The sequence below is a fragment of the Nelumbo lutea genome, chromosome 1 (genome assembly GCF_056320005.1).
Source record: "Nelumbo lutea isolate HS-2025 chromosome 1, American lotus-T2T, whole genome shotgun sequence".
In the NCBI taxonomy this organism is placed as follows: domain Eukaryota; kingdom Viridiplantae; phylum Streptophyta; class Magnoliopsida; order Proteales; family Nelumbonaceae; genus Nelumbo; species Nelumbo lutea.
This window is the reverse complement of record NC_142684.1, coordinates 46,051,719-46,075,151: the sequence shown is the minus strand read 5'-3', so window position 1 is coordinate 46,075,151 and position 23,433 is coordinate 46,051,719. Positions and strand designations below refer to the sequence as shown.

The window sequence follows — 23,433 nt, the reverse complement described above, 5'->3', positions numbered from 1 at the left end:
ACACAACAAACAGACTAGTTCCCTCACTAATCAGACCAGTGTGAACCAACATTGAGAAGGATGCGTAGTGCATTACATCAACCTCCTCGATCATTCATATTGCCACCCTCTCTTCCTCAGTAAGTTGGGCCAGCTCGAGCTGCTTCACCTTTGTCTTCAGCTTCTGGAGCTTGACTGGCAGAGGTGAACCTCCAGGACAGTATACAAAGAAGAATTTCTCATTCCAATGCTTCATCGAATATGGGGCTATTAGACAGCGTATGCCTTTAGCTCCAATAAGATTGATGTACTTTTGACATTCATTATAAATGAATAATAGTACATAATCGATTCATGTTATATATGGTGTGTTTTTATGTAATACCCTTAAACTGGACACTTATGAGACTCGTGTTAGTTTAGAATCTTCATAGCCGTTGGATGGACCTGGGGAGGTTTATCCACCAAGGCTGACACTAATGTGCTACCAACTCAATTGGGGTGGCGTGTCTCAGTAGCCAGGGTGAGACCCAAAGCACATGTAGTGTGGGTTTGATTGAAACTCTAAACCAGACCATTTTTCAGTTATGTCCTGACCTTGGAGACAGATGGGCAAAATTGAAAAGTTACACCTAACCCCTAAACTTGATTATGGTACTACACTAGGTGTTGGATTGGGCCATCTTTGATATGCCAATTAGTGAGATCCTTAGTGGGGGTCAAAACTTGGGTATGTTGGAGCAGTCTGAGTTTTCACCTAAGTGGGTGATCATAGTGACAAAATCAGCCCCTTTGTTGGACAAAGTGAATGATCTAGGACTGCACTATCTCTGATGGAAACCTAAACTACTGGCAGTTGATTTTGTTAGATAGTGTATGCCCTTAGCTCCAATTAGTTTGATGTACATTATGACATTTATTGTAAAGGAATAAAGTACATATTTGATTCATATTGTATTGGTGTGTTTCTGTGTAATACCCTTAAACTGGACATTTATGAAACTCGTGTTAGTTTAGAATTTTCATAGTCATTGAATAGATCTGTGGAGATTTATCCTACCAAGGCTGACACTGATGTACCGCCAAGTTGGTTGGGGTGGCTTGTCTCAGCTGCCAGGGTGAGACCTGAGGTACATGTAGTGTGGGTTTTCTTGAAACCCTAAACCAGACCAAATTCCAGTATTGCCCTAGACCTTGAAGATAGATGGGAAAAACTGGAATATTACACCTAACCCCTAGACTCGATTATGGTACTGCACTCGGTGCCGGATTGGGCTGTCTTTGATATGCCAATCAGTGAGATCCTTGGAAGGGGTCAAAACTGGGTATGTCGGGATAGTTTGAGAATTTACCTGAGTGGGTGATCATACTAATAGGATCAGCCCCTTTTTCAGACAAAGTGAATGATTGGAGAATACATTCTCTCTGATGAAAACCTAAACTGTCGGTAGTGGATTTCAAATGTGTTTGAAATTTTTTTTGCAAAATATATTTATAGAGAAATATACATATATATTAAGGTTTCAACTTGTTTGCAAAAGTTTTGAATTCCCAGGATCCATGTGAGTAGAGAGTGTAGTAGACCCAATGACCATTTAGTGTAAATATTGGGCCCATTAAGATCCCATACTGATGGACTTAGGGATTCACTATATTCAATAGTGAATTCAGCCAGGCCTTGTAACAGATGCTAGGTTGAACCCATGTGGCTTATGTGGAGATCAATGATAGGGTCTCATACCATACAAAGAGAGCCAAACTAGCCAGCATTAAAAAGGGATTGAGCCTGAAAGCTTAATGGGACTAAATCCAATTTCGAACTGGGTTAATTGGATTAATTAAATAGGGGGTGAATCTGGGTATGGATTAGCAAATAAGGGTAAGAGGATAACTCTTATCCACTTAAAGAGTCCAGATCCAAATTGAGATTTGGATCAGGAAACTTTTAATTTGATTAGGAGATGTTGATCTTGATCTGCAGATAAGATAAGGGATTATCCTTATCACTTAAAGAGTTCAAATCCAAATAAAGATTTGGATCAAGAAACTCGTTATTAGATTAGGAAATTAACTCTTTAAGGTCCATATAAAGGAGGAGGGTAAACTGGAATATACATACAGTTCTACTACTTTCTACTTCCAATTCTCTCTCTCTGCTCTTACCACCCTACCCTGTTTGGTCTCCAGCTCTTGGAGTATCAAGATTGGATCTTGATATTGTTTCTTGGTGGAAGAAACAATCTTGAAACTGTGCTCACTACCCTGTTTGACTCTTGTTAAAGAATTTGAGGTTCTTGCTAAAGAACCATTTGTTGATCCTGCTTCACCCTAATCTATGTCATCTTTAGTGGAGGAAGGATTTGGTACTCTCTTTGGGTGTGAACACCTACGTTGGGAAGAGCTTTTTGCATGGATTCCATATCATCAGGTATTCCTCTCTCTAATCTTGGTTTCAGATTTGGTCCGGTTTGCCTAGCCGCCCTGCATGGTTCGACCATCCATATGATGGATCTCCCATCCCTTCAGATTTCAAATGTGTTTGAGATTTGTTTTGCAATATATATATATATATATATATATATATATATATATATATATATATTAAGTTTTATGGAAAAGGTTTGCTAAAGTTTTAATTCCCAGGATCCATCCTAAGTAGAGAGTGCAACACTGTACCATGCAACCGAGGAAAAGGTCCTCTCTTGTCGGGTAGTGCTTGATCATTATGGGCTAAGAGGTTATGTGTAAGACCATTTAAGGCTTTTACCTGATGGGCTAATCTCACTTAAATCCATAGTCATTGGGTCCTCACAAGGTGGCTGGACCCAATGACCATTTAGTGTAAATGTTGGGCTTGCTAAGAGGCCATATTGATGGGCTCAGGGGTTCACTGTGTTCAATAGTGAATTCAGCCACACCTTGTAACAGAGGCTTGGCTAAACCCATATGGCTTTAGTTGAAATCAATGTTAGGGTCCCACGCCATACAAAGAGAACCAAGTTAGCTAGAAAATTAAAAGGGGAAAGAACCCGATAACTTAATGGGCCTAAAACCCATTTTGAACTGGGTTAATCTAGTTAATTAAATATGGGCAAATTTGAGATTAAATCTGGTTCTGGATCAACAAGAGGATAAGAAATGTCTTAGCTACTTAAGATTTTAGATCCAAATAAAGATTTGGATCAAAGAACCCTTTCCTGGTAGGATTAGGAAGTTGATCCACAAAGGTTATAAATAGAGGGTGAATTCCTTATGTTAAACACTTTTACTGCATATAGTTCTTTCCTCTATTCTTACCACCCTACCCAACTCCATCTCCATAGTCATGGACTGATCAAGAATTGTTATTGATTCTAATTTTTGCTGGAAAAATTAGATATGAAGTTATGCTCACATCCCCTGCGTGAACCTTGCTGAAGGATTATAGTTCTTGCTGTAGAATTGCTTTGTTGATCCTGCTTCATCCTAAACTGTGTCATCTTCAGTGGAGGCAGGATTTGGTGACCTCTTTGGGCATGAACACCTACATTGGGAGCTACATTTGTGGATTCCGTATCAGGTATATCCCTCCCTCCTTTTTGGCTACAGATCTTGTTTGGTTTGTTTCAAGAATGAACTTTGAAAAATGTAGTTTTTTTAAAACAATGAATAGGATTCCCATAAGGGAGTAAGAAAATTTTTGAAATTTCGCCCAGCCACCTTACATGGTTCGGCCATCCATATGATGGATCTCCCTTTCCTTCAGGGGCTTCAACCAGCACCTTAATGCTCTACCGAGTCGAGAAGTAAAAGTATCCCTACTAGTGGTGCTTCAGTTGAAGGAAATAGATGACCATCCCCAAGGTGTCCTCAAGGTCATGGATGAAGCAGTTGGAAAGAAGGCCAATCAAAAATATAAAAAATTTTGGCATCAGTTGTACAGGCAGTACTCGATACCACCTAAACACCATGACCCCCTCACTCAAGGGAAATCTCAGCCCGACTATCAGGCTATGCTCATGTACATAGAGCTCGCCTGATCGAGCATTTGTAGGCTACTCAACATCTCTTGGTCACCTAACTTTGTACTCATTAGGAATAGAGAACAGAGATTTGATCCGGGCTATGTCCCCTGGCGTCAAACAACAAGGCATGCTCTCAAACTGACGACCAACATGCGTAAGAAGATTGACTTCCCTAGTCGACAACCCCGCCTCAGCCTCCTCGGCCTTAGTGACCCGCTCAAGATGGAACCCCTCAAAAGTCCTCAGCCACAACCCCCTGGCCATTAGCCTTAGGATCATCAAGCGTGGCTACCTCGGTGAGAGACCCCGACTTAGACTCAAAACAAGAAGATGAAGCATAGGAAGAAGCGGAAGAAGAGGAAGAACGGGAAGAGTCAGAAGATGAGGAAGACATCCTACCGAACTCTATAGTATAGGACTGTGGAACTAAAGCAACAACCAAGCCAAAGGCTACCTCTTGCCGAGCTCTAAGTGCAATAACTTCACTCATAAATGACAAAGTATGAATGCTCTTCACCCCCCTTTTATAAGACTCCCAACTATCCAGATCAACGGCGTAGACCAAACGCCGCCCTCTGACAACTTGGGAAGGCAAAACGATGCCACAAACCTTCGCATGCATGTAGCCTGTGGAAGGGGAAATGACACTTCCGTCAGCATGACACAACCGTCGAGCCAGCTGGTTTGCCCAAAAAACCGGTTCAACTCTGAGCCCCCTCCACTCAGATAGCACACTCAACCAACTTCAAACCTATGTTCCATAGCCAAAAACTGAATATCTCTTTGAGCACTACACTCCTCAACTTCATAACTGAGGGAGTGGTGTTTGGGTTATGGTTGAGCTAGCTTCGAGTGCCACGTGTCACCTCCATGGCCGCCTTATCACTTTGGCCATGTCGGCACCACATCATATGGATAAGCGCGATCAAGATAGGAGAACATTGTACAAATGAGGACAACTCCCCTAGAGATTAGGTCTTATCCCGAAGACCTTGGCAAGCAACCTCATCCTGACAACCCTAGAAGCCTTGTCCGACCAGGACATGAATCTTTGGCTATAAAAAGGTATATACCATTCAAAGTAAGGGATCCAACTTTTAACTTCCATACGGTTACTCTGCTTGGACCAGCACTCTTCTTTCAATTGCTCGGCCCGACTACCCATCCTCTTCACTAACTTGAGCGTCGGAGTACCTACTCGGGGAATAACTCCTCAGGCCTCTGACCTTGTTCTTGGTTTCAGATATTACTGTACGGCTTCGTCCTTCCACTTCAGCTCCACCCAATTGGCAGGATTATCTGATTGCAACCTCAGTTCAAGAAACACCTCGGATCAAGCAACATCGCTTAGCATGAATTTATGGTGTTTATGGAAAAATAAAAAAACTAAAATTTTTGAAGACAAAAACTTCACTCCAAATTTACTCCTTGATAGAGCTAGAGCTATCAAAAATGAATTTATTTAGGAAAACTCATTATTTTGAACAACCTAGCTCAATTTGGTTATTATAAGGCCAATATAATGACCTCCAAATACAAGTGTGCAAGACCTTTGTTAAAAGAGATATCTTAATGGTTTGTGGGTGTTTATACATTTAAAATCTTCTTATTATGTCTCATGCATAATTAATAATGTTATCTCTTGATTCCAAGTTGGTTGGTTTCCTTGCATTATTGTTTATTTCTAAACTTATACATCATTTATATACAAGAAATTATTTATTTATTTAATCTACATGTATTCCTAGATTCCTTTTGCAACACTATCCACTATATAATGAATTGATCAATGCATCAATTACTAGACAAGGTGTGCATCTCCCTCTTGGAAGGTAGCATTTCCATAATCAAACCCTTTCCTTTATTGTATTTAAAGTAAGAGAATGAAATCAAAGCGAAAAAACAATAGTGCAAAACATGAATAAGGCCCAACGGAGCCCAAGATGTGTTGGATATAATGTGGGTTGGCCTTAAATTGGCCATCTAAGGTGTTGCCTCAAGTTGGAGTGGACTCAAACTTGAGGTCTTGTCTTAGGTTGGGTTTAAAATAGTTCTAAACCTTGCCTAACTAAACGAAGATGCCTCCTTAATTGCATCATTATAAAGTAAGCAAAAATATATACAACTTGGAGGAAAAATCATAGTAAACAATAAGATTTGATACCAACTAACGTGCATGCTACTATGTTACAACCTGGAAATATGGTTATAAGAAAACCATAAACCGTCTTCGCCCTTGGGCATTCCATTTGAATGAGAAATTGGTGGTTAATCAAGTCAATGGGTCACAATATTTTTATTGACTTGTCCATATTGCTGCAATACATGATTCCATATCTCCAAAAATATGATTTCTAACTTATTTTCTTATAGGTTTAACATGATAAAAGAGATACTTCACAGTGTAGATGGAGACAAGTTTGATCAAATTCTTTTTGAATTGCATTTCAAGTATTCAAGAACCTTGAAAACACATGGATGTATTAAAGTACCTTAAGATGTAATTCATTTTTTCATTTTGTAATCTTTTATTGGAATTTTGTGTTCAAGTTCCATTTTATATTATGAATGATATAATATGTACTTGTATTCAATACAGGAAAAATGCAAAAAATAATGAAAAAAAAATCAGGATCTAGCCATCAACTGTAGATTAACAATTTTAGCTATAGATGCTTTTTTTTTTTTGCTACGGTGAAATTTAACTATAGTTATAAATTTATATTTGTATCTACAAACATCTCAAAACCATTGTTATGGATTTTTATTTGTAGCTATGGACATCTTAAAACCGTAGTTGTAGATCCAAATTTTGTTACTATGGATATCTCAAAACCATTGTTAGATAGTGTATGCCCTTATGATTCAGTACAAGACTGATCCATATGATTTAGTACAAGACAGATCCTGAAAAAAAAAATAGTTTTTTCAAAACAAAAGGAATTCGATTCCCGAAAGGATTAGGAAATTTTTGAAATTTCTCCCAGCCATCTAGAATGGTTCAGCCATCCATATGATGGATCCTAACCCTTCTTTCAATGTTATCAGAGCACTAGGTTCATCACTTGGACTAAACCAAATCAGATTTGAACCAAAACTCAAATCGGCAAGAACTAGCCTAGCCGATTTGAACAATTAGCAGAAAATTATGAGAAATTGGTTCTCATAATGGACGAATGATCTTAAATTTTGGTGAATATATTGTGATATATTATAGAATTTTTCTATTATAGATTCTTGAAGTCTTGAGCTGAAAGTGTGATGGAGATCAAGATCTTGATAGTGGCAAGATTTGTGCATACTGAATTTCTTGATTTAATTGTGTGGTCTGTAATTAATTATGTTTCTTTTCTAGAAAGAATGTATTAGGTTTTTTTCTGATGTAAGCAATAGAAATTAGGATTTTTTCTATTTTTTTACTTTAGAGAAATCACTGGAGCATGCAAAGAAGACAAAGCTTGTAGATGGAGATTGATATGCATATTGCAGGTTTCGTAGGGTTGTAGTTTTGTCCGAATTGGATTTGGGACCATTACACTATCAGCCCTAGCAATTTATTTTGGTTTGTTTGTTGTTTATTTGTTTTGATTGTGAATCATAACTGAGAATTTCATATCATTACCTATGTGAATTTATGCATGTTTTAGACACCAAACCCTAAGCTGATTTGACCTAATTTTGGTCCAATCTTGTTGGGCCGAACCTATAGTTCTTTGGGGTCTAATCACAGCCCCTTGAACCATGATTTAAGTAAACCAAAATTGGTTTTAGTTCAAGGGTTTGATGGCCCATTGCATGGAACAATTTGGCCCATACTTGAAAACCCCTTTTATGTTAGATTAAAGCAAGATTAGCCCATTTCAACATGGACTGCTATATGAGCTAAACTACTTTTTTTTAGTTTAGCCCATATACCAAGATAAAATTATTAGATAGTTTGGTCCATTGATGGAATGATCATGTGTTAATCTAAATGGATATCGGTTTTACAAATTTTAAATTGATTTGGATCAATTTTGTGTATGTATGTGATGTTTTTAATGGATGTGATCCGTTCATGGGCCATAAGTGCTTGGCCCATGTATTGACTTATGTGGCTCTCTGCGAAAATCATGGTTGAATACACATCATTGCCATGACACCCATGGATCATAATATGATCTACTTTTTCAACGAGCACACTAAATTGCTTCCTCCCTAAGAGGAACCTCGCAGGAACCCTAGCCCATTAAGTGCCCATTTAATCTAACTTTATGAAAGTTAGTGGGAGCCACTATGGTATGACCTAAATCTGACTTAGGGATTGATATACGCATTCCCTCCTAATTAATATAAGTGCAACGAGATAGGGAATATCATAGGATGATTTTTCTAAAGGCCTTCCATCATTAGCATTAAAACGGGTTGAACTGGTTGTTAGACAGTTTTTGTATGCCCTTAGCTTCAACCAAAATGACGTACTTTATGAGTTTATTGTAAATGAATAAAAATGCATATTTGATTCACGTTCCCTTGGTATATTTCTGTGTAATACCCATAAACTAGACACTTAATGAGACTCGTGTTAGTTTAGAATGTTCACAGCCAGTGGGTCGGTCTGGGGAGGCCTATCCTAACAAGGCTAACACTGTGGTGCCACCAAGTCGGTTGGGGTGGCTTGTCTCAGCTACCGGGGTGAGACCCTAGGCACATACAGTGTAGGATTAATTGAATCTTTGAACTGGACTAGATTTCCAATGTTGCCCTGGACCTTGGAGATTGATGGGCAAATCTGGAAAGCTACACCCGATCCCTAGACTCGATTATGATACTGCACTAGGTATCGGATTGGGTTGTCTTTGATGTACCAATCAGTGAGATCCTTAGCGGGGTCAAAACCTGGGTATGTTGGGATAGTCTGAGAATTCATCTGAGTGAGTGATCATAATGACAGGATCATCCCCTTTGTCGGACAAAGGTAATGATCGGGGATGCACTTTCACTGATGGAAACCAAGACTGCCAACAGCCAATTTCAATCGTTGAAATTTTTTTTGCAAAATATATTTTATATGAGATATAAAAGTATATAAATTATGGTTTTGAAATGATTTGCAAAAGGTTTTAATTCCTGGGATCCATATAAGAGAGTGCAAAACTGTTCCTTGCAACCGAGGGAGAGGTCCTCTCTTGTCGGGCAGTGTATGATCATTATGTGCTGAGAGGTTAAGTGTAAAACCATTGAGGATAATACCTGATGGACTAATCTTGCATCTGCCCATAGTCCCTGGGTGTTACAAGGTGGCTTGGCCCAGGGACCACTTAGGGTAAGTGTTAGGCCCATAGAGCCCATCTGATGGGTTTCAGGGGGTGCACTGTCCATAACAGTGTATTCGGCCAGGCCTTGTAACAAAGGCTGGGCTGAACCCATGTGGTTGATGTGTAAATCAATGTTTGGGTCCCACGCCATACAAGGAAGCCCAACTGGGCAGTAGTTTGGAAGGCTAAATGAATACATAACCCTAAATGGGCCTTAAGCCCATTTCGAATTAGGCTAATTTGATTAGTCATTAAGGGGCGAATTCTGAGATAAGATCAGCTGATAGGATTGGGCCCACACCCTATCCACTTAAAGAGTCCAAGATTTAAATGAGATTTAGATCTGGAAACTTCCTAATTAGATTAGGAGATGGCTGATCTAATCTACAGATAAGATAAGGATTATCCCTTATCTTAAAGGAACTTCTAATCCAGATATGATTTGGGTTAGCAACTCCTAATGGGATTAGGAGCTGATCCCTTTAAGTCTATAAAAGGAAGAGGGGGCGGCAGCCTTTAGACACAACAGACAATCACCAGCAACAGTCTTGTCTTCAGAGCTGAGATCACGGAAGAGAGAATTTTGCACCCTACAAATACTCTCTTGCCGCCTCCTTCCTGCAGCCGCCGCCTACAGCAATTCGATCTCCATTCCTTGGGAGAAATCAAGATTGGATCTTGATTCCAATCTTTTGGAGAAAAGATTGGTGGGAGTTGTATTCACAAGCCGTCCAAGTGATTCTTGAGAAGAATCAAGTTCTTTTGGAAAAACACTGTTGATTCTGCTCCACCCTACACTGTGCCATCTTCAGTGGGAGCAGATTTTGGATCCTACCTTGAGTGTGAACACCTCCATTGAGAGATATTATTTCTCTGTATCAGGTATTATCTCTTCCTACTCCTTTTGGTTCAGATCTGGTTCAGTTTATGGTTCAAGAATGATCCTTGAAAATATGATTTTCTAAATAGGGAATTCGATTCCCAATTGAAGGGAGAAAAAAAAATTTGAAATTCGCCCCCCTTATTCCGCAATCTTTGGGCATCCATGTGATGGATTTCCTATCCCTTCACTAGTGGGTGGAGATGCACCATAAAATTGACTTATCCATTTCATTGAAGCAATCAATTGCTTCATGAGATAATAGGGGTGTCATAGACTAGTGGGAGGGGCCTATCCTAAAATAGAAAACTCTTCCACGGTACCTTAGGGCTCATGATATGATGGGTCTACACTTAACAGACAAAAAGATTTAACCTAAAATGGCAATGAACCATGTCTGATGGAGGCCAAAGGGAAAGCTCATTGGATGGGTGAATATGTGATCCTTCACTAAAAGTTGTGGGGTTATGTAGCTGAAATAATTGGTTCCATGCACCTATGTTATTTTTCACATTTCCAGGGGCATGAATTATGTCCTCGTCACTGAGATAAGAGGGAAATCTTATAGATGAACAAATGGAGATGGAACATAGATAAATGTTCATTCTATGAAAGATAACACAAAACAATATTATGGTCGTAGACTAACTATTCATGCCTTTTATCAAAAATGGCACACAAATAGTTTACTAAATTGTTAGATGACAATAAAATGAAATGACCCAATTATGTAGACTGGTATCATAACCTAAATCTAGTGCTCACGTCTAAGAAATTGAATAAGGTTGCCAAAAACCCATTAGAACATCTGAGTGACAAGGCTTCTAAAGTACGAAGGAGGGAATATCAGGAATGGGAAGAGAAAAATTCTCTTACCCGATGTTAAGTCATTGCCTCTTTAGACAATTCTATCTAGAGACAATTTAGCAAAATTGATAGCTACAGAGATATCCTGGATAGTCTGAAGACTATGTATGAGGAGCAAAATCATTCTACTAGACAAAAGGTCCTCAAACTGTTGATGACCACGAGGATGACCAAAACACAACCAGTTCATGGCCATGTCATGCAGATGATAGGTTACATAAATGAATTGAATGCTCTTGGTTCTCAACTTAACGATGACACCAACACTGATGTCATCCTAAACTCTCTGCCCTCATCCTTCAATTAGTTTGTCCTGAACTACAACATGAACAAGATAAAAGTTAGCTTGTAGTAGCTCAGCAATATATTGCAAAGAGCCGAAGAACTGATCAAGAATGATAAGTCGATAGCTATGCTTATTGAAAGTGGCAAATCTGGCAAGAAAAAGAGGAATGGTAAGAAGATGCCTCAGAAAATGGGAGGCAAACAAAAAAAAAATAGAAGAAAGACAAGTCATTAAATAAATATCACTTCTACAAGAAGATTAGGCACTAGAAGAGAAATTGTCCCCAGCATTAAAAATCCCATAAGAACAAAGAAGGTAATTTCAAATTTCTTGTCATAGAGACCAATATGTTGGTCACTTCTGCATCCTGGTGTATTGACTCTAGGGCTTCTACCCATGCATGTAACACATTACAAGGGTTCAAGGAAAGCAGAAGACTAAATGATGATGAGGTTGTGTTTTACTTGGGGACAACTACAATTGTTGCAATTGCTACTATCGAAACAGTAGACTTAATTTTTAGAGAATGAATAGTTACATTAAAAGATTGATGTTTTGTTCTACAGCTTAGAAGAAATTTGATTTCAGTTTCTAATCAATGTAAGGATGGTTATTCTATTTTATTTAGTAATAAGATTACAATTAAGTTGAATAACAAATTCTTTACTCATGGAGAACTTGAGAATGGTCTTTATCTTCTTCATCCTTCTCTAGAAACAAATGTGATCGAAATTGTATTGGAATACATCCCCAAGAAAAAAACACATGATGTAGTTAATACCACGTGCCTATGGCATTACCGACTTTACCAACTTGTGAACCTTGCCTCCAAAGCAAGATGACAAAAAAGCCATTTACAGGTAAGCCTGAAAGATCTATAAGCACACTTAACCTTATACATACAGATGTATGTGGTGCCATGAATGTTACGACAAGAAAACAACACCGTTATTTTAGAACTTTCATCGATGATTATTCTCGATATAATTATGTATATCTAATGAGACATAAGTCTAAGTCCTTTGAAAAGTTCAAGGAGTTTAGACAAGAAGTCGAGAAACAGTTGGGAAGATAGATCAAAATCCTTCAATCAGATCGAGGAGGTGAATATCTCTCTGACGAATTCAGGGACTACTTAAAGGAAAATGGGATTATATCACAGTTGTTTCCTCTTGCTACACCTCAATTAAATGGTGTGTTAGAGAAAAGAAATCGAATTCTATTAGATATGGTATGATCACTCTTCATCCATTCAGAGTTACCCATATCTTTTTGGGAGCATGCATTGGAGACTACAATTTACGTGCTGAAATCAAGTGTGAGACACTAAAAAATATGGGGTTGTCTAACATACGTCAAAAGGACAAGTGTGAAGAAAATTAGAATCCAAAACCAGTCATTGCTTATTTGTGACCCATTTTCTGGTGCGTTTCCTCATTAGAATCCAAATCTTATGAAACACTCAGACAAGTCCAACAGCAAATGGATAGCCCATTTTCTAGTGTGTTTCCTCATTACTTAAGGACTCATCCTCATGCTAATGATGGAAGGCCTTTAGAGAGTTCATCATTCATTTAAGAGTAAAATGCTGGGCCCATTTTGAGCCCATGGTGATGTGCTCGGGGGTTTATTGCGTTTAGTAATGAATTCAACCAAGCCATTTCACAAAGGTTGGGTCGAACCCAAGTGGACTTATATGAGGTCATTGTGGGGTTCCACGCCATACAAATCAGGCCTAAGTTGGCCATGCAACACCCTTTGGTCGTGAGCCTTATAGCTGATGGGCCTAAAGCCCATAATTAATAAGATTAATTAAGTTGTCACATGACAGCTTAAATTGTCATGTGACATGGGACGAATCTGGGTTTGTAAATGGGTATAGAGCACCTATTCTCTTAAGAGGATAAGGCTTATCTCTTAATAGAGTTCAGGTCCAAATTAGATTTGAATAATTTTCTAATTTGATTAGGAGAAGTGCTCCATAAAGAGATAAAAGAAGAAGAAGGCGAACTAGACTAAAACACCTCTCAATTCTACTCTCTCTCTCTCTTCTTTTGTCTCCCAAGAAACCTTAGTTCGACCACAACTTATTTGAGACTAATAGAGATTAGTTTTCCTCTTATTTTTGCAAGAATAATCTAGAGGAATTCCGTGCTCACCTCCCCAGTTTGATCCAAGTAGTTGGATTGCAGTTTTGCTGAAAACTGCATTGCTAAAACAACTTCAGGAGTACACTGCCATTTTCAATAGAGGCTGATTTTAGGATAGATTTGGGCATGAACTTAGAAACCTTGGGATCTACGTTTGTGGTATCCGTATCAGGTATGCATCTCCCTCTTTGGTTGGTTTCAAATCTGGTCCGATTTAGTGCAAGACCATCTTGAAAATTACAATTTTTCAAAACATAGGGAATTCGATTCCTAGAAGGATTAGGAAATTTTTGAAATTTCTCCCATCCATCTAGAATGGTCAGGCCGTCCATATGATGGATCCTAAACCTTCCTTTAACCATATCTAGGGAGTAACATTTAGCTACGATTGTGAACCAAATTGTGGCTATAAAGTCAATTTTTTAGCTATGGATAACTCTAAAATGTAGGTAAAATTGACATATAATTATTAAGTTAGGCTTTATCCATTGTCATAAACCATATCTATTGGTTAGTTTTAGTTCTATGTTCTGTAACTATTGCCTATAGCCACCATGACAATAGCTATTGTTTTTTACCATAGCTAGTATGTAGTTATAGACCTACAACTATGATTGTTGTATTTATAACTATGATTTTTTCATAGCTATAGGTCTATTTTCTTTTAATAATCATTAGTGAAACAATGATAACTTTAATGAAACTAGGTATTCCTTCTAGATTTTATTGATCATAATCATCTTCTAATCTTGCATTTTCATGTTGGGATTGATAGCCTTACCCAAGAGGGAGTGAATAGGCTAAAGCTTCAAAAATCTTTGACTATGAATTGAAATTAAGCATTCTTGATAATTAGAATCAAGATGTAGTAGAATAGTAGGCTTAGTTAGTTAGGTTTAGCAATTAATCAAAATTTTACTCTCGATTATTAACCTAGCTGCTGAAACAAGAATTATAGCTATAATACAAATGAGCAATATAGTAACAAAAGTTGTAGGGGTTTGCAATTAATAGATATAAACAATAAGAACAACTACTAATAAGATGATAGCAACTAAAAGTAGATGAGATAAATTGTTATTGTAGTTTTCTATCTAGTTAGTGGTAATGTAGTTAAATAAATAAATATAAACACTAAAAATAAATTACTACAAAATTTTAAGTGACAACTAAAAGTAAATAACCTAAAATTTAAATGATAGTTGCATTGGTGGTGTGTGTTTGAATAGTTAATAAATGTTAGTAGGGTTAGTAGCTCAATAATTACACCTAATGTTCTTGTATTTGCAAATCTAAAGAAATAAAATGAAATTAGTGTAAAGTCTACAAGAACTCAAGTTATTATAGTTTTAAGAGAATGCTAGTGAAATTAGTAAACTAATAAACTATAAAACTTGAAAAAATAAACATAGATACACACATACACAAAAGGAATACCAAATTTTTATAGAAGTTCGGCCAACCATGCCGATGTCCTTAACTTCAAACCACCACTAAGAATTTCAACTAACTAGTTGGACTTCCTATGTGCTAACAAACCCTTTATAGACATCAAGACTTTACGAGTATTTACAAAACCTAAACTAGTTTGACTCTATGAGTGCCAACAATACCTAGACTAGTAGGACTTCCAAATGCTTATAAGACCTTGTAGTTGGGGATAATAGAGGTGCCAACAAGCCCTTAATAGTGTTCAAAAACTTTAAACACTTACCTACTCTCAAGATAATACTATTTTCAGCTCATGCATATTTGCAACAAGATAAGCCTCTAAATAGGCAGATATAACAATATAAAGCTAAAACTAACTTAATTATAAAAATTTCTCTAAAGATACTCAACACACTATACAAGCTCAAAGGCTTCTCAACTTTGTTCACCTCTAAAACCATTAAAGCATAAGGATTTCTTCAAAAATGACTCTTACTAGTTCTCTCTAAAAAACAACTATACAATATGTACAAGGAATGCATAAGTTGTTTTTCTCTAACTTGATTTTAATCTCTTGCCTCTTATTTTTGAATTAAGCAAAAATCCTCTATTTATAGAATATTTGAGAGCAACTAATCTTTTTCTAGACATTTGAGGGATTTTTCCTATCTTAAAAATGATTTAATTTCCTCTAACTTGTTAGACACTACTAGAAAAATCACCTACAAAGGAAACAAAAAATGCCTATAATTCTCATGTAATTGCCTCTAAATGTTATAAGGGCACTTAATTGATAATTAGAGGCACATCTGATAAATGCCTCCAAAAATATAATATTGAGGCACATAATCATACCTCTAAAGCATTGTCACTAAAAAGCATTATATAGAGGCATGTACGAATGCCACCAAATGTACATTTTTAGAGGCATTTTAATTAAATTTGCCTCTAAAAGTAATTTTAAGAATCCTACTTATGCTTTATAATAATAACACTTGTAATTGCCACTAAAAGTATTGATTGCTCATATTTAGAGGCAGTTGTGACTGTCTCAAAAGATCATTATTTCTATTTAAAAAAACTAGTTTATCATTTGTAAACCTATATAAAAGCATTTAATTTGCTATTTAAAATAATTCATTGACATATTTATTAAAAGATAGCAATTGTTTCTAAATATTGTTCCATATTAATTGATACAACTTCAAAAAGAAAAGAACAATCCATCTACAAAAACATATGGAATAAAAAATGCAAAAAACAATTAACAAAAGAAAAAAGTAGTTCATCTCGAGACCATCTGCATTATTTTTCTTCCACAACCTACAACTACAAGAAAAAAATAATACAACAAAATGAAAAAAAAATTAGTCGAATTAATAACTATAATTTTTCAAAAACAAAAGATCTTTAACCATCTAATTACATGGTGCACAATTCTTACCTTAAAAACAGCTTTGGGATGATAGCTTATTCCTAATTTTGCATCAAAACACTTCTTTATTTTGTGGCCTAATACATATTTAAGATTTCAAGGTATGGAAGGTAAAGATCTTCTTGTTTCTATTAAAATATAAACAAAATATTTCAAATTGAAAAACATTTGCCTTCTTTGGATTGAAACAAAGCCTTGGATTGGAAGGCAACCTGAATGTCCCAAAAAATTCTATGGCTCTTCATATTTTTCCTATTTTAAGAGTTCTCTTATTTTTTAATGCATCCTATAAAATTCCTACGAAAATGGACTACAAAATTAGGAGCAACTCTCCTAGACCAACAAGCTAGCTAGAACCTTTAGAAAATCCAAAACTTCATTCTCTAACAAACGAATAGAATGAAAAGAAAATAGACTCTATGAAAATCCAAAATAGCCAATACAAGAATGCCAAACTTTAAAAAAATCATCATTTCCTCCCAACTAAGGACGTATTCGATAGCATTAAATACACATTTTTCAACGTTTGGTAGTGTTTGGTTGCACATTTGAATAGAGGAACCAAAATCTGAAAATTCCTCCAATTTATTTAGACTTCGTGCTAGGTAGCACACAAAATTTTTTGTTCCAACAGTGCCCTTGTGAGAACTCAAAAAACCCAAAATTACCCTACACCTTAAATCATCCCAAACCCACACAAACCCTTCTTTCTTCTAACAACCGTTCTCCCACTCCACAACAATAATGTCGACAATCTTGTTTTTGTTCTTGTTACTATAGCCTTTGGTTTGCTCCTTGCATTTAACTAGTGATTCTTTATCTTTTGTTTTCTGCATCTTAAGTTTGTTATCAATTAAAATATCAATCATGACAATTGTTTAGCCACCAATTTCATGACACGATATCTTCCAAGTAAATAAATCACTCATTTACTTAATGCTACACTAATGTGTTCTTTTAAATATACAAGAGGAATACTCCACTAAAACTCACTTGTGAGCCAAAAGGGTGCGGTTTTAATGCCTCTAGGTACTTTGAGAAAGTGAAGTAAAATAATACAAATTTTGTATACAAGTGGATCATTTCTTAAATCACTTCTTAAAATAATACAATTGTTTAGCCACCAATTTCATGACACGATATCTTCCAAGTAAATAAATCACTCATTTACTTAATCCTACACTAATGTGTTATTTTAAATATACAAGAGGAATACTCCACTAAAACTCACTTGTGAGCCAAAAGGGTGAGGTTTTAATGCCTCTAGGTATTTTGAGAAAGTGAAGTAAAATAATACAAATTTTGTATGCAAGTGGATCATTTCTTAATGTCTTTTGATATTGATCAATAAGACTATTGATATGTCTCCTTGTCTCCCTAACAGATTTCAAAAGCTGCCCACTCAGCACTTACTATGGCATGTAAATTAGCTCTTTTGGGTTGGTTAACTATCACAAAACTCATCTTAGACAAATAATTGAAGATTTAGGGAAAAAAACACATAAATTGTACATGTAAGTTTTAACATTTCACTGGAGCTACAATTTCAAGAGAAAAAACATTCTTTCATAGTGGTGGCTTAAATGTTTATGAAAAATGATGAGTTCTCTACATCCATTTGGCACTAGAAGCATATGAACATATAGGTAGAGCAAAAACAATTCAAGAAATGAGACAATAAGCACATCAAATTGAACCATTCATTGTATTTGATACTTACAAAATTCAGACTGTAGTCTTTCATGGTTAGAAATTGAACAATGATGAGCCAAAAGGCACAATCAATGAGCTTCATGGCACTTGCATTCATCTGTTCATCAAAAAAAATGAGAGGAAAAATTTTAAACTTGCAGATGAATGCGCTCCTTGTAGAAGGCCTGATTGATGTATCAACAATTCAGCATAACAGGCTTAACAGACACTAGTGTCATAAAATATTATTCAAATTATCTAGTTTGAATAGAAAATTTTCAGGTTCTATCCCAACCCAGGATCATATTTAGGAATTAAAGGGGGTATTAGCATAAAAAAATAGTACAAAGGCTAGCAAATTTAATCAACATTCAATCTTGAAGTCTTTCTAGATATGAACCATGGATGTTGGACACAGCCATTGTGTGCATCACATTTCCTACTTTGCAATTGATAGTCATTTTGGCCTAATATATATGGTTACAAAAAAAATTCCGTAAAAATCTAAATATCTACACATATACCAGTACATAGAATAGGGTATAATAAAAATGGGATGGGGAACCTCATTTCATTTGCATATGAATGGGAATACACTTCGCACACTTCATGTGTCCTACTCAATCATATGTTTTCTCCAATCACTAGTTCACTACCTTGACTGATTCTTGGGGAGAGATCTTACCTAAAAAATAATTTGAAAGACATAAACCAAAAGTCCAATAGGTCGATGAACATGGTTTTCCTCCTGCACATCTGACTTTTCAGCCATGTTGATGGCATTTGTGTTCTCCCATGTGTGGGAGACACATAGGTACCTTGCTCTGTATCTAAACCAGAATGATCAATCTTATCACAACCATCTTTATTGTCACATCGATAACACCCATAAATGGAGAGAAATGAACCAAGCTATAATTGGGAGTTACAACCATAACATATATGTAAAATGTAAGAAAAATAAATAGATACAAAATGCATGAACAAGTTTAGAACAGAAAGGGGGGAAATGGCATTTCATGTTCATGGAAGTAGATATGTGAGTGACTACTTGATTGTGCATGCACACACACACACACACCCACACACACACACACACACCCAATACAAGGTGAAACATAGAGAAAAGAAATGTAGATTTACCTTTAGAGTTAGAGGGCTTACCCCAAAATATATGGTAATCAATGCAAAAGTCCACCTGCAAGCACCCAAAATCATAACAACAAAGTTAAAAGTTAAGAAACTTTACCCTCCATAATTAGAAATCATGTTTTACATACAAATTCGTTTAGTAATGAATATCTCAAATGGTCTATTGATCTTTGAGTATACTACATGCTTGTTCAGCCTTTGTGACTGCGAATAGTTCAGTTGGTATATTCCGGGATCTACGTAGGAGCATTTTGTTAATAGGAGATGATGATTACACTACTTTCTGTAGAGTAAATGGGACTTGGATTCTGTTTTTGCCATAGAAGCTCGTGGGAGTGGGTTGGGCTACAGACACAATGGGAAGAGCGAGATTGAGAAGGAGAAGATGGAGAGGGTTAGCTTTTTTGAATGTCTCCATTTTGACTGTGTTATTTTGTTTTCTGTTTTACAAATTTTCTAAAAGAAGAAGAAAAATTGGTAGGTGGTAGTTTGGGGATGAAACATAGAAGTGAGAAAGAAAAGCTACCAAAACAGAGAATCTACTTTTGACCTGCTATGAGTATTACTTTCTTTGTATCTAGACTCTACTGTCAGATTTTTAATCATTGGTAGGTTCTCGAGGGACCCATGTGAAAAAAAAAACATTACTTTTTCTCCATCTCTTCTTTAGTCAAGAATTCCATCTGGTTCTTTGATTTCTATGTTCTTCATCAATATCCTCCCATTTTATTTATTAATGTATTCAAAACTTAACCAGACTTGAGAATAATTAGATTCTCATTTTATACAATTCTACAGAAAGAGATTCAAAAAACCATAACAAAAAGAAAATGAATGGAAATTCAAATGATTCTACCCTTCACCTTGAACTTTCCTATGCCAGCCTCGATCATACACCAGGATATAATTTTGCTTGGGTTAGACCTATTTTTAAATTTTCATGTCACTGGGTGATCTTTAGTCCTATGTGGTTGGCCACCATACTGAACTTCTAGTCTCAGAAAAACCAGGTCAGTCTACAATTTAACACTACTATAAGAAAACAACTTCCCTTCCTTGCTTGTTAAAATGCTTAAAAAGATTCAAATTTAATTTGCTAGAGGTAGGGAAAGGAAGGGAAAGATAGGGAAAACCTATACCCCTATCTTCCCCTTCCTTTCCCTGCATTTTTCTTCAAACCAAACATATCCTTAGTTTATATTAATTGTCATGAAATCCATGAGATACACTTCAAATTTAGGTCTAGATCTTCTGAAAGCAAAAATTGTGGTAACACCCTAGCACACATCACGAATATCTCCGGTACTTGTATATTAAATTCAGGGGGAGGTGTTCCTGTGTGTGGCTAGATACTTTACACTTAGGGTGTTTATAGGATTTTTGCTTTCAGGAAATCCTAGTGCCATTAGTTTTTGTTTTGCCCTGAAAAACTTAAGTTTGGCTTTGCAGTAATTATATTGTTCTTCAAACTTGAAACTTGAAACATAAAAGGACATAATAATGCATTAATGCTCCATTATCCCTTTACTGAATTGTCCTTTATTTGATCTTTAAATGTTTATTTTTAAGTTGATTACTCGTTCATACTTATCCACTCTGTTGCATTATTAACAATCAAGCTTAGAAGATTCAGGAGTAGACTAAGCCCCATTTAAGATCTTCTTGGGTCCAATATGCAAGGAGGTCTGCCACCAGGTTATGTCACGTAAGGAAAAAAGAAACATATGATGACAAGCTTAAAAAAAGTGGAGGGGAAAAAGAAAATTACCAAAGCCTTAGCATCATCCAATATTAAATCTTGTCTTACTACTTCAACCCAAGTCCTTTTTTGCTGTCAATGAGCCACCTCTAGACAAATTATGTAGTGGTAATCCTATACCAATTCTGTATATATCTTGTCTGGACATTTGTCTGGCTTTTCATTCATTGGTTTCAAGTAGTTTATTAAGTTATAGAACAAATTCTTAGCACTTCCAAAAACTATTGTGTTAAAGGAAAATGCAATTCATTATGACCACAAATAGTTTGGAAAGAAGTTATAGAAAAAAAATTTATTGCCAATAAAATAACAAGGGAGAGATTGGTAATACCCTGCCATTCATAACCTTCAATGCCTTCTGTGCTTCATTTTCAAATTCATATGTCACAAAACTAAACCCTTTAGGCCTTTGAGATCTCAGCTCTAACTCAGGTTTATTAACCCAACTGAGCCTCACTGATGAGTTGTATTCTTTTTACACATGAATTTATCGCACATAACAAGGATATCATAGCAAGGTTGTGGGATTCCTAAAACAGCCTTTGAGGTAATCATGTTACCAAAACTAGAGAAATCACAATCTACTTTGAGGTTGTTACAATAACCGTCTTTTTGATATATATATATATATAAGTCTGCATTCTTTTAAAATAGAGTGTGAAACAATGCCACTGTGTGTTCTTATGACTTGCTCCTTTACAAAACAGTAAAGGATACTCCTCCAAGCATACTCCTTCGAGCATGTTGTAGCATAGTGCACAATAATAAAATGCCAAAAAACCTTAAAAATGATGAAGTTCTAAAAACCATTAAAAACGAAGAAACAATAAAATACAATGACCAACACCGACCAGTAGAATTAACTTACACAATAAATCCACTAGTGGTCATAACTATGGCATTCACATATGCAAACAAAGACCAGTACGAAAGTGAGTGATTAAGTGAGAGAAACATTCTGACCTTCAGTTGGCCATTTTATTCCAGCAACAACCGGGTCAACAACAGCACTGACATCAACACTAGGCCACGTCATGTAGGAGAACAAACAAGGCGTCACTGCCACTGTCACTATACTGATTCCTCTAGAAACCCTACTCATAGAGAAGCCACCCACCTCGTCAGTTCCGCTAATGTTGTTGCCTAAGAATCTTAACGCGTCGTTTTGGTTCAAGGACATTGATGGACCTTGATCAATAACATAATAATTGGAAGAATAAGTGGTAGATAGAGGATCTAAACTGAGGTATCTCGAGGAACCAACAAAAGAGAATCGAACAGATAAGGATGTATAACAAATCCTGGAGTTAATCTTGAAGGATAAATGGTAGAAAGACAAACTCCTTTGTAGCTAGGGTTGTAACCATAAATTTGGTTTGCCATAAAAGAAACCCTAGATATGGCAAGATAGTGGGAGAAAAAAAGCGAGACGTAAAATGGAATGACAAAAGAGGGAGTTGAAGCCTGAAGGTATGTAAGTGGAGAAGAGGAAAGCGAAGGAAACTATGATGGCTCTCTGGGTAGATTTGTATTTGGGTGTTAAAATGAGGAAAAAAGAGTGAAGTGTCGTAAATGATATTTAATACCAAAACTGCCCTTAATGGTATGGAATACAATATAAAGGCATTTGTAGAAGTGCCTATACATAAATTCATCTAATTGTCATAGTTGGCTTTTTATAGAGGCACTTTTTACACTGTAAAGCCTCTAATGGTATATGTTTCTAGCAGTGAGAAGACTTTCCATAGATGGCAATAGTTGTTTGAGCCTTCAAAAAGTCAAATTTCTTTAAAGTAGTCAACATTCAAAATTACCAATTAGATATTTGATGAATGGAGGAACCTTTTTTATCTTCTAGTTGATTGGTTACTCTATATTTGTCGATTGATATCATTTTGAGCTCAATTTGTTAAGGTTAGTCAATTATGCTTTTCTAGCTAGTTGATTAGTTTTCTCAAACAAGGCATGTTCATCGACTATCAGAGCTAGTCGAATATGTTTCACAATTAGGCTAAACTTGCCTCAACTATCACAATTAGCCGAATATACATTTTTAACCCAATACTTAAAAACATTAGAAATTCTTATCCAATGATTTGAATTTTTTCCATTGGCTTTCATAATTTATTTTTTTTCTTATTATAATCATTTATTTAAGTTTATGAAAGCCTAGGAACCAAATCTTTCCTAGCTATTGGTTTCTAAGATTACCTATATTGAATTCAATCTTATTGAGCATCTAGAGTACATTATATGGAACTGATTACATCAAGATCCTAAAAGATTGACACATCACAACTTGATGCAATCTTCTCCTCAAAGAGTTGTTATAGCAATATCCTTAAGCAACTCTAAAATCATTTAAGTTCTTCAATAACCTTTATATGCTTGAATTGCTAGGAGCTTCCTTAATTTGAGAGATGTGGTGATGGTGTAGAGATCATCAAGAACAAGTCTATTATTATTAGTACTCTTAATAAGTTTACTAAAGATTGTTGCAC

At 36.1% G+C, this 23,433-nt stretch overlaps 1 long non-coding RNA gene across 1 annotated transcript; it reads right to left on the bottom strand.

Moving 5' to 3' along the window:
• Positions 1-16,013: 16,013 nt before the first annotated feature.
• On the bottom strand, positions 16,014-22,523 carry LOC148874512 (uncharacterized). Its single transcript, XR_016105891.1, has 4 exons — positions 21,896-22,523; positions 19,165-19,219; positions 18,050-18,139; positions 16,014-16,223 (listed from the first exon to the last, which is right to left on the bottom strand). It is a non-coding gene; the product is annotated as an uncharacterized LOC148874512 (long non-coding RNA).
• Between the last annotated feature and the right edge of the window lie 910 nt (positions 22,524-23,433).